Source organism: Anomaloglossus baeobatrachus, chromosome 6 (assembly GCF_048569485.1).
Source record: "Anomaloglossus baeobatrachus isolate aAnoBae1 chromosome 6, aAnoBae1.hap1, whole genome shotgun sequence".
Taxonomy (NCBI): Eukaryota; Metazoa; Chordata; class Amphibia; order Anura; family Aromobatidae; genus Anomaloglossus; species Anomaloglossus baeobatrachus.
Window position 1 is genome coordinate 416505038 of NC_134358.1, and position 12853 is coordinate 416517890.

A 12853-nucleotide genomic window follows, 5' to 3' on the forward strand; every position below is an offset into this window, starting at 1 on the left:
AACAAGCATCACTGGTGATGCTTCATTTGAGGTAGTGGTCAGATGGTGCAGTAGTGACTGCAGCCTCTGTCCTCTGATAATGTAGCGTCCCTGAGACTGGGTGCTACATGGTATTGTATTTTTATGTATTTTATAATGTCCATCCACCCTGGCAGGAAGAGGTTAAGTCTGTTTCTGCAGCACGCAGCCTCACACACACAAGAAGAGGGAACATTCCTTAGGTGAGGGCACGTGCAGGAGGGAGTTACAAAAGGGACAGTTTAGCTTCAGTTACTTCAGAACGCCTTGGGGAAGCAGAGAGAGAACCTGGAGTGATCAGCTCTCTAAGAGCTCTCTCTCACGGAGGCAGAGCAGAGGAACCACCAAGTCCAGACCGGTTCATTACACCGTTTGCTTACCTGGCACCGGTTGAGTGGATGGCTGAGGACCCCTAAGCTGAGAGAGTGGACAGCGCCAGTTATGAGGCTCCAGGTCCATTAGCCGGCAGAGACCTGGAATAGGAGAGGAGGCTAGCCGGGATGAATTACAGAGCCCTGCAGCTTTGGGTGGCAGAGTAATGGTTCCCAAGAGCTCCAGAGACAAGGGGTGGAGAAAGCACGGGGGACAAAGCCCACAGGTTGCTCTACAGGACTTAACCTCTGCCCTGCCTGGGAATGTACGGAGTCATTGCAGAATATGAAAGAACTGTGAGTAAACAAAATCTGAAACCTGCAACCCAGTGACTCTGATTCTGTTTGTCATCGCCTTATGATCCTTCGATTCCTAGTTCCCTGTTCTCCCTCCCAGGGACCGCTCCACCTGTGAGGAGTGATATCATCCCAGCTGCACCCCAACATCTCCCCCGGTGAGGTACCATTCAGCGGCGGCCTTATCCCTTGCCACACACCACAGGTGGTGTAGTCGACATCATCCGTTCCACTCCTGGAGGGGGGAAAGGTAGGAGGAAGAGTCCGCAGCGGAGGAGGCCGGGACCCCAGTCACCACTGTAACTGGTAACGTCCTCTCCAGGAACAATCCTTGCAAGCCTCCCCTTTACTGTGCACCACGAGGCCACGGAACCGGGTCAGGCCACGACTTCTACAAACTACCTGCCTGGCGACAGGTATACAAGGTACGAACTGAAGCTCCTAACTTGAGCTCCGTGGGGTGTCACAGCTGGCATAGTTGGTAGGATTTCGTGCCCAATCCAATGGGTACTGCGTGCCTTTACTGGACTGTCGTATGTTTATTTTGTGCCCGCAGCTGTGGGCACTGTGACTACCGGACTGGGACTGTAAAAATGGCGTCCAATTAAGAATGGGATGGGCACCATGCGTACCAACAGAGACTGGACTTGCCCACCTTTCGTGGGTGGGATTGCAGCAGGGTGCAAAAAAATAGTGCCCACCCCTTTGTTGGACATTCACACTAGGAGCCAGGAACCCTGCCTCCCCAGGACCACGAGAAGATGGGGAGATGACATGGACTGACTGGGTGCGAACCTTGGCGAGTGGTGGCTGGAGGGTGAGCCCAACACCGCAGCCCACACCGGGATCAGACTGCCATTCTAGTTTCCCAAACCTGGGTACCTGGAGGGCCCTGGAGCGTTGCAAGGAGGCCTGTTCCAGAATGTTTAATAATTTGCCTCCTGATTTTTGCCAATGTTTATTTTTCCTTCCTTTTCTTCTTCTTTTTTTTCCTCTGGCTTCTTCCTTTCCTTTATTGGGTCCCAGTAAAAGGGACGTGTTATTTGTTTACTATGATTTTTTTTTTATTTGCTGTGTAATTTTCTCTTGCAACCCAGGAGTGTTGTGTTTCGCTCTGGAGTAATGTAACGCCCCTGAGACTTGATGCTACAGTGTATTGTATTTTTATGTATTTTATAATGTCCATCCACCCTAGCAGGAAGAGGTTAAGTCTGTTTCTGCAGCATGCAGCCTCACACACACAGGAATAGGGAACATTCCTTAGGTGCGGACATGTGCAGGAGGGAATTACAAAAGGGACAGTTTAGCTTCAGTTACTTCAGAACGCCTTGGGGAAGCAGAGAGAGAACCTGGAGTGATCAGCTCTCTAAGAGCTCTCTCTCAGGGAGGCAGAGCAGAGGAACGACCAACTCCAAACTGGTTCATACACCCTTTCCTTACCTGGGACCGGACGAGTGGATGGCTGAGAGAGCGGACAGCGCCAGTTAGGAGGCTCCAGGTCCATTAGCCGGCAGAGACCTAGAATGGGAGAGGAGGCTAGCCGGGATGAAGTACAGAGCCCTGCAGCTTCGGGTGGCAGAGTAATGGGTCCCAAGAGCTCCAGAGACAAGGACGGGACCACCACACAAGAGCACGGGGGAGAAAGCCCACAGGCTGCTCTACAGGACTTAACCTCTGCCCTGCCTGGGTATGTATGGAGTAATTTCAGAATATGAAAGAACTGTGAGTAAACAAAATCTGAAACCCACAACCCCAACCCTGACTCTGTTTGACATCGCCTAGTGATCCTTCGATTCCCAATTGACCGTTCTCCCTCCCAGGGACTGCTCCACCTGTGGGGAGCGATATCATCCCACCCCAACATCTCCCCCGGTGAGGTACCATGCAGCGGAGGCCTTATCCCTGGCCGCACACCACAGGTGGTGTAGTCGACATCATCCGTTCCACTCCTGGAGGGGGGAGAGGTCGGAGGAAGGGTCCGCAGCGGAGGAGGCAGGGACCCCAGTCACCACTGTAACCGGTGACGACCTCCAAAGGAACAATCCTTGCAAGCCTCTCCTTTACTATGCACCACGGGGCCACGGAACCGGGACAGGCCACAACCTCTACAAACCACTGGCCCGGTGATGGGTATACAAGGTTTGGACTGGAGCTTCTATCTTGAGCTCCGTGGAGTGTCACAATAACATCTTTGTTTCAGTATCCCAGCATTCACTGGGATTCTCAAACAGAGTCATCAAAAAGGAATTTTAGCATTTTTCCATATATTTTAGCATTTTTATAGCACTGCCAGGAATCCTGGGAGGGTCCGTTGTAAAATGATTTGAGTTTCGCATTGACTTGCATTAGATTCATTATTCATGCGGAATACACAAATATTACGAAATATTCGAGACAAATAATTCATACTCGAATATTTTACTGATCGCCCATCACTACTCTTTAACTCACCTCTGCTTCTGTCTGACCCGAACCTACTTACATTATCTACTCTCTCCTTTCCAAGTGCACAATACTCTCCCCACAAACTTACACACCCTTGCGGAAATCTCAAACACCTTGACTTACAACTCATTCTGAATTGCTTCTCTCTCTTGCCGACATAGGTTACTTACATGATATATAACAGCACAATTGCTGCAGCTCTTGAATCAGTCAACCCCTTCTCGCATACCAAAATTTTCACAATCAATAGGCAACCCTGGCACACCAGCCTGAATAATGAACTGAGTTGGTCTTCCAGGCATGCTGAGCGGCGATGGAAGAGATCCCATTTTAATGAGCACTACATCACATGCACACAGTCCCTCACTAATTTCAAGTCCACACTCATTGCTGCAAAACAAACCTACTTCTTATCTCTCATAGGCTCCCTGTCTCACAACCCCAACCAGCTATTCAATACTTACAATTATCTTCTCCATCCCACAGCACCTCCTCCCTTTCCTCTTAAACAAAAGATTGACAACATCAGAGAAAGCTTTGTCATACAGTCCCCACAGCCCCTTCATATAACTAATCAGCCCTCTTCATAAAAAAACAGCTTTTATGCCATGACAGAGATAAACGTCTTCTCTACTTTCCAGATCACATTTTAGCATCTGTGTACTTGACCCACTCTGGTCCGACCTCACCCTCAACCTTACTATAGTCTTTATCCCAACCTTAATATAATGCGTCCTGCATCCTCTGCCCAGCGGAGAAGCTGGCCTGCTCATCTTCCCAGCCACTCTATGGTCCCTATCACTGCCTCCTGCTCCTGGAGCCTGTGCTTCCCACGCAGATCTCCTGTCACAAGCGGTTTTTTACAAACATTGCTGACTGTCATGGCTGTGTTGGGATCGGTTCAGACTACAGATTCTACACTTCACCTGGTAACTTCTCTGATGTCTATGAACAGCACAGGCAGACTTGGGCATCAACCACAGACTGGAAGTTCATAGGCAGTCTAGCAAGAGTTAAGGCCCAGTCACACACAACGACTTAGCAGTGATCTCGAAAACGATGCGACCTGATATGGATCGCATGTAAGTCGCTGGGAGGTCACAGGTGAGATGTCACACAGTAAGGGCGATGTCGGTGGGGTCAAATTGAAAGTGACGCACTTCCGGCGTCACTTTCGAGATCGTAGTGTGTAAATGCTAGATGATACGATTAACGAGTGCAAAAGCGTCGTTATCGTATCATCGTTGCAGGCTCCGACTTTTTCATAATTATGCTGCAGCGACAGGTGCGATGTTGTTCCTCGTTCCTGCGGCTGCACACATCGCTGTGTATAACGCCGCAGGAGCGAGGAACATCAGCTTACCTGCCGCCGGCGGCTATGCGGAAGGAAGGAGGTGGGCAGGATGTTTACATCCTGCTCATCTCCGCCCCTCCGCCGCTATTGGCCGCCTGCCGTGTGACGTCACTATGATGCCGCACGACCCGCCCCCTTAGGAAGGAGGCGGGTCGCTGGCCAGAGTGACGGTCGCAGGGCAGGTGAGTGCATGTGAAGCTGGCGTAGCGATAATTTTCGCTACGCTAGCTATCACAAGATATCGTACCTGCGATGGGGGTGGGGACTATCACGTGCGACATCGCAGCATCGGCTTGTGATGTCGTAACGTGCAAAGCCCACCTAAGATCTTACCAGGGATGCAGGAACAATACAGGTCGCAGTAGCGACCTGTATAACGATCTCAGCAGTCACTGTGACCCTGTCACACAGTGTCAAACACAGCGATGTGTCCTGCCCAGCAGGACATTGCCTTTGAAGAAAATGGCCTGGACCATTCTGCAACGACTAGAGATCTCACAGCAGGGGCCTGATCGCTGGTAGATGTCACACATAACATGATCGCTAACAGGATCGCTACTGCGTCACGGAAACCGTGACTCAGCTGCGATCTCGCTAGCGATCTCATTATGTGTGACGGTACCTTTTATGTCTGCTAGTCTGATGGTCTGCTTGTTAGTCTCCTTTGATCACATGTTGTGGGGGAGCCAATCACATCTGCTCCCCTTCTATATATGTTGGGTAGATCCTTCCTTCTATACTAGCTATAGTTTATCTAAGCTGGTCTGGTGAGGTGTTGTGATCAAGACTAAGGGGTACTTTGCACGTTGCAACATCACTAGCATCGGCTAGCGATGTCCAGCGCGATAGCACTTGCCCCCGTCGCACATGAGATATCTTGTGATTGCTGCCGTAGCGAACATTATCGCTACGGCAGCATCACACGCACATACCTGCTTGGCGACGTCGCGGTGACCGCCGAATAATTCCTCCTTCAAGGGGGGGGTGCGTTCGGCGTCACCGCGACGTCACCGAGATGTCACTAAACGGCCGGCCAATAGAAGCGGAGGGGCGGAGATGAGCGGGACATAACATCCCGCCCACCTTCTTCCTTCCGCATTGCCGTCGGGACGCAGGTAAGGAGATGTTTGTCATTCCAGCGGCTTCACACACAACGATGTGTGGAGCTGCAGGAATGACAAACAACATCGTACCTGCAGCAGGAGCGACATTATGAAAATGAACGACGTGAGAGATCAGCAATTTTTGACTGTTTCACGCTTGTTCCTCGTCGCTCCTAGGATTTACACATTGCTACCAGCGCCAGATGTGCGTCACAACAACCGTGACCCCAACGATATAGCAGTAGCGATGTCGCAACGTGCAAAGTACCTCTAACTGTTGTTTGCTGTACTTGTAAGCAAAAAATACATGGCTAATTATGTATACACTGAGGGAAGCAATTCAGGGGTTCCCACAGGAAAAGTGCCTACTTCAGAAAACATTGTAAACAAAGAGGACAAGGAATAAAATGGCACAATGGTTGAATGCAAAAAATATTAAATTTTATTAACACCGATATTAAAATTGTATAAATATCAAAATAGTCATGAGATTTGCATGTTCAAGTGAGACAAAAGGGATGGAGTCGCAAGGCTGCGAATGGATACAAAAACTTAGTATAGAACACAATTGACAATAAAACAATCCAAGCCGCCACTAAAGAGAGGGGGGGGGGGGGCCATAGAAAATAGTGAAGATGGTAATGAAATTAATGTGTATCAGATATGGGCCCAAAAGAAACCCCCAGTCCCCAGCAGGTAAGAAGTGACATAAAACCCCTCCGCGACAGAATATGAGTCGCAGCACAAATGGCTAGTCGATAACTGAGAAGATGTACCCAGATAGTGGACAACTGAGAGGGGGAGAGGAATGATAAAAAGGAATATTAGGCCAGGTGTACCAGTGGCAGTCCATTATAGAAAAATAGGTAAAGGAAATTACAATCCAGATGCATAAACCTGTATGAAACAGGGAATGCCAAAGGGAAAATAGTAAACAAAAATTAGTAATTCTGGATAGTAAGGACTGCCAGTGGTGCACCTGTACACCAGAGGAAGGTAGAGGGTAGAGGAATAGTCGTGAACAGAGAGGTGCGAGTAGTACAGGGAGTTTGCTGTTCTTGTTGCTGTGTGTCGTTGTGGCGTTAACCCTTGTTTTCACCTTCCTGCTTTTGCTTTTTTCCTGATCCTTTCATTGTTTGCTCCTGTGAGTTTGCAATGTGTCAGAGTTTTGGTTTTGCCCTGTCTGTCTTTATCCGTGTTTCCATCTCACTCCCGACCTTTCCTTCCCTGGTGGGAGGGGGAATCAGATTTCTTCTGGTCAAGAGCATAGCCAGGCAGGAGACTCGGGCATTTCCACCATTAGGGGTAACCCTTAAGTTAAGGATAGCCTAGGGAACCCTTGAGTGAGAAACAGCATAGGAGCCCCTGTCCCTTGCTATCCTACAGTCACATTGTGACATCTCCTGGGACTGCACTTAGGGTGTGTCCCCCTTGCCTCTTAAAGGGCCAGTGCGCCATTGCCCAGAAAAGCCTATCAGCCTATGGCTGAGAGGCACTAACTATTTAAGGCATCCTCCGCTTATGGGAAGTGCCTGAAGAATGTGTTCATCCTGAGAGTACATGGTTACTAGTTGTCAGGTCCCATATCTTGTGCCCGTATCCTGTGCCTATTAACCTGTACCTGTGTTTCAGTACCCGTCCAGTATACCTGTACCTGACCGTACCAGCCTGCCTAGCCATACCAGCCATCCAGTCTGATCCCAGCCATCCAGTCTGACCCCAGCCATCCAGTTTGTACTAGCCATCCAGTCTGCACCAGCCGTCCAGTCTGCACAAGCCGTCCAGTTTGCACCAGCTATTTGATCTGCACTAGCCATTCAGTCTGTTCCAGTTGTCCTGCCTGTATCCGTCACAGCTGTCAAGGGTGACAGATAGTCCTCTGGGGTACGGCTATAAAAGGTCACAGCGTTTGGCTATGCAAACTACTCCCTGACCTATAATTCCTGCTTGGTTTTCATCCCTTTCCCTCTAGGACTATGTGGTGTTGATCAGCCTGTCAACTGTCATTCATCAGTACTTTTCTTGTCTTTATATACTTTCCCTTCCTGTTACTAGGTGGTGATATTTGATACATCCTTATGAAGTCTTCAGTGCAATCTGGCAGCTTGCATACAACTGGAAAATCTTGGTGGTTGTTGCAGCTTCTTTCCCTGAGTCACTAGAGATAAGTTGTTTGTTGTTTTCTCCAGTTTGTTATCCCTTCGTGTCCTTTAGTGGCTAGGTGGGTTGACGAAGGGCTCATCTTATCCACTTCCTACCTAGGGCCCAGACCAGGGTCAGCCTAGGTCAGGTATCTGGCTCAGCACATAGGTGCGGAACCTATCAAGTGTAGTGAGGAAACTCAGGGCCCAGAGGTAGGCTTAGTTAGGGGTCCCCATCTCCTCCTTTTTAAGACACAGGGTTTCTTTTCTTTTCCCTTCCCTTTTGCCATTTGCTTGGCAGTTCCCCATACCTAGTGTGACATTACCTATGTCCATCATTGATGCCCTGGACTAGCCAGGTAGTCACAGACACAACATCACACACCCCACTTCCCTGGACAGGTCACACCAGTCACACATTAAATCCTTGTTGCCACCCTCCAGGGTTGATGTCCACACCAGGTGGGGCAGAGCCAGGTGGTTGACCCCGCCCACCGAGGAGTTCACAGGCCTGGAGGCGGGAAAACACAGTCAGTCAGAGAGTACAGTTGTGGGCAGTGGAGAGTGAGAAGTGAAACTGTTGGTGTCTGGGTTGGAGCCCAGCCACTTCCAGCAAGGTAGGCAGACTGTGGTGGAAGTCTGCAGGAGTTGGTGACAGTCAGCGGAACCGTAGGACTGGGGTCAGGGAGTGGCCCACCGGTACCGAACCGGGGAGCCGATTGGAGCCAAGCACCAGGCAGGGTACTCAGACCCCGACTAGGCTTGAAGCCGACCTTTAGTCGAATTTTCTGATTGCGGTCTGGACCTCAGGGGTTCATTCCCACCCAAGTCCCGATTGAAGGCAACAGCCCAACCATTCCGGATAAGCACCACCGCCAAGGCCCAGAGATGAAAAGGGCCAGCGTCTGCAGGAAAACAGGCTCCTCCGACACGTATACGCCAGGGAGCGGACTACCGGTGCCCAGGCATTGGAGTCAAGATACAACACACAGGTGCAGGGAAATGACAGCCACCATCAACCCATCCAGGGAGAACACCGCAGCCGGCTGCGGGCCCTGTCCATCCAGCCATTTGGTTTACCAGAGACTCTGTCCATCTGTGTCTGAGTGAGTACACCTGTGCCATCCGGTACCGCACTGCGCTGCATCGCAACACTGCACCCCTGCAAACCCACCCTACGGGAATCCTCACTCCTACCAGGCCCCGGGACCAACAGCCCCTACCCACGGGGCTCCCCGCCATCGCTCCCGGGAACCCCGTTACCAGCAGCGGTGGTGCCCACCATCACCACAACCCGTGGATGGCGTCAGGAACTCTACATATCCCAAACAAATCCAATTCCCCTTTTCACTCGTGGGCGAGGAGCGCTGCTCGAGCCCCAGGTCCGGCCCCACTCGAGCCACCGAGGAGAAGGCACCGGATCCGAACGCAATGTCCCCGAGCAGCCCCCGCGATGGGGAAACTGGCCCCCGCCCCAACACATCCCTATATCTATGACCCCTGGGGTCAGCTACTACAGTATTGAGAGATTCCCTGAAGTGCTGCCGACTCACCTCCGCAGCATCTTTGCAATTCAGTCTGCTTCAAGGACAGTAGGCCAGTATTCCATTTGTTTTCACACCCTGTCCTCTTAGCTTGGCTGGAACAATGAGGTGCTGGAAGCTTCATTCTGGGAGGGCCTGTCTGGGAGAATCAAGGGCGAATTATCAGGCCCCGATTTTTCCACCTCATTAGATGACCTGGTGTCTCTGGCTATTCGGTTTGACCTCAGGTTTTAGGAACACGCCATAAAGGTGACCCGTGAAAGGAAGTCAATGCACCTGGCTCAAACTTTCCAGAAGCCAATCGTACACCAGTCCTCACTTCCTGCTGCTTCTCCAGAATCTATGCAAGTGGACCGTGTGAAGCTGGCAAAACATTGCCAGGAGGTCTGTCACACCGAAGGCAAATGCTTCTACTGTGGTAGTCCTGAACACTTAATCTGTTTCTGTGTTGAGAATCTGGGAAACTCAAAAGCCTAGGGTCTGTTGGAGAGGTATCCCTGGGAGAGAGGAATACCTCTCTGCCTCTGATTTTGTCATTGTAAATTTTTAGTGGCATCACCTGGTTTGTCAAGTTGTCCTATCTGGACTCCGATTCTTCAGGAAATTTCATACAACAGGCCATGGAGGATCAGTGCCAGATTCCCATCAAATGTCTTTCAAGTCCTTTGGTGGTGTTGTCTGTTGATGAAAGAGCCCTGTGTGAGGCCATCCAATTTGTTATTGAGCCAGTGGAGCTTCGAGTAGGAATGCTCCACTAGGAGAAGATCGCCTTCTATGTGCTACCGGGTTTGTCTCATTCCCTGCTCCTGGGACTGCCATGGTTATGAGTGTATGAACCTATCTTGGACTGAAGAGTGAGGTACTTTGTTGGGGTCAGTCCTGCCAAAAGAAATAACTTGTTGCTGTCCATCCTGCCCAATTGCCGTTCAATCCGTCAAATCTTCCTGGCTTGCCACCTGTCTACTGATCCTATGCGGATGTCTTTTACAAGAAGAGAGCAGAGTTGTTACCCCAACATAGGCTGTATGAGTGTCCTATTGACCTACTTCTAGGTTCCTCACTTCCTTGAGGCCAAACTTATCCTCTGACCCAAGCCATGTCCAAGTATATCAAAGTCTATCAAAAAGAATCTGGCAAGGTGGGATTTTTTCTGTGAAGAAGAAAGAAAGGTGGCTCTTTCCGGCCCTGTATGACTGTAGGGGCCTCAATCACAAGGTCAAGAATTAATATCCAGTGTCACTCATACCAGAATTGTTCAACCATTTCAGAGGCTCCAGAATCTTCTGTAAACTCAATCTCCATGGAGCGTATAATCTGATCTGTATATGATTACGGGACAAGTGGAAGTGTAGCGCCCCTGAGACCCTCAGGGCACTACATGGAACTGCAGCCTCTTGGGGATGCAGGACCTACCCCCTGGGACCTGGAGTACCAGTGCCGATTGCACCAAAACACAATCTAAATCCTAGTTCTCCTCTCCACACTGGGCATAGAGGGTTAACCACGTAAGGGGATGATTGCCATGGGAACAAGTCCCTGCATATAGCCAGCCTGGTGGGAGGGGTCAGCAGGCAGTCTGTAGTGAGCCTAGAGTCGGCAGCACACAGGAGAGGTCTGCGGACATTCCTGAGCTGGATCCGTGTAACGGTGACCCCGGGGGCACAGGAGAGAGGTCGCCAGGATGGGTACCGAGATACCACTGGGACCGGAGCACGAACGGGGCACAGGGCCCTAGGTCAAGCGCAAGTTTTAGACTGTTTGGCAAATACCTGCCCGATGAGGACACCTTCACGGACTTCACCGAACCAAATAATCTGGGGGGGGGGTATCAGCAGTAAACTAGGATCAAGGTTTGGACACTTACCTCCCCACAGGGTCCGCACTGCCCACCGTATGGAGAAGGAGACTGTACCCCAAAGGGGAAAGTCGGGGTCCCAAAACACTCCACGCTATGGGGACTCAATCTACAGAGAGTGCTGGGGACAGAGCAACCTGGTCACTACATTGGCATTGGTCCTCCAAGGGACCTGAACCAGGAACCCTTGGGTCCACAGTGAGTAGAGACTGTTAAAGACAACCTGGTGTAGTCTCCATTATTGCCCCCCACTACATCTCCAAGGCACAGCCCTACCTGCGGAGGGCCTACCATCACAGCTGCCACTACCACCTGCCCTGGAAGTACCCACATTCAGCAGCGGTGGTTCTCCATCCTTATCCGCAACCTGCAGGTGTCGTCACATGACAAAAACTCTTATCTCCCCTGTATATACACCTCATTAACAAAAGGGGCCCAGAGCATGGGATCGGGCAACGGCCACCAGAGTGACATTCCCATTTGTTGCCCCCGGGACCAAGTACCCCCTTCTCTGGGCACTACAGAAGAATGCCTCTCACACTCAGGAGAGTAACTATGAGTATCAGATATGAAATGATAAAGGAACAAGACAAAAGAAGAACCAACTCCTTCGAAATATAGTGCTGGAGAAGGATATTAGCAATACCATGGATGGCATGAAGAACAAGCAAATCAATTTTGGAACAATTCAAGCCAGACATATCCCTTGAAGCAAGGATCACCTGGCATACTTTGGACACATCACATGAAGGGAGCAATCTTTGGAGGAGGACATCATGGTCAGAAGAATAGAAGGAGCAAGGACAAGATGAAAACCAGTAACTGGATGGCTTAATACTATCAAGAATACAGCATGGAAGACTCTGGTAGAATTATTTAAGCTTGCACAACATCGATCTTCCCACAGAGCATTCATCCATCAAGTCACCATAGCTTGAGATCAAGTTGCAGGCCTTTAAATAATAATAATACCGTTCCAAATTCATATACTCAATGTTTATATGTTATAGCATTTCAGAGTGCTGTTGTATTTTTTTAATCATATTGAACTCTCAGCTTGCATCTGTTCACACTTGCTTTGTTCTTCTTGGGGTTGCTGGTCAGTCTTTTATATTTGTAGTACACTCTTCTCTGACTGACCACTCCTCCCTTCAGCTTTATGCGTTTTCAATTAAGCTTTATCCTACCTGCCTATAAAATTGTAGGCTTTCCGCCCGGATAGTTGCAAATTAGGCTAGGGTCGCAATACAGAGATACTGTATATCTTGTCACTGGCTATTGCGCTCTCATGAATTGGCCACTTTGTGCGCTATCTCATTTTTTTAAGCCTACTTTCAATAACATTAATGCAGTTCAAAATTCCTATATTAAATGTTTGCATGTTATAGCATGATTGTCAATACGGTGTCGGTAAGAGTCTGCTTAATTTATGAGATCAATGTCTCCAGAAGCACTACAATGTGGGGGTACTACAATGGCAGATTTGCAATTTTTACTCAGGAACTTCCACTGCGTGTTTGCTTTTGGAAAAGACCCATAGAGTCAAAATAGTCACTACAGGGTAAATACATTTGATGAGGGGTGTAATTTACAAAATGTGGTCACTTGAGTGGGGTTTCTGCTCTTCTGGCACTCAGGGGCACTGTACATGGAGTTTGCAAACTACTTTTCAAAATTTTGTTCTCTAAGAGTCCTTCCCTCTTGAGTAGAGATGAGCGAACCGGC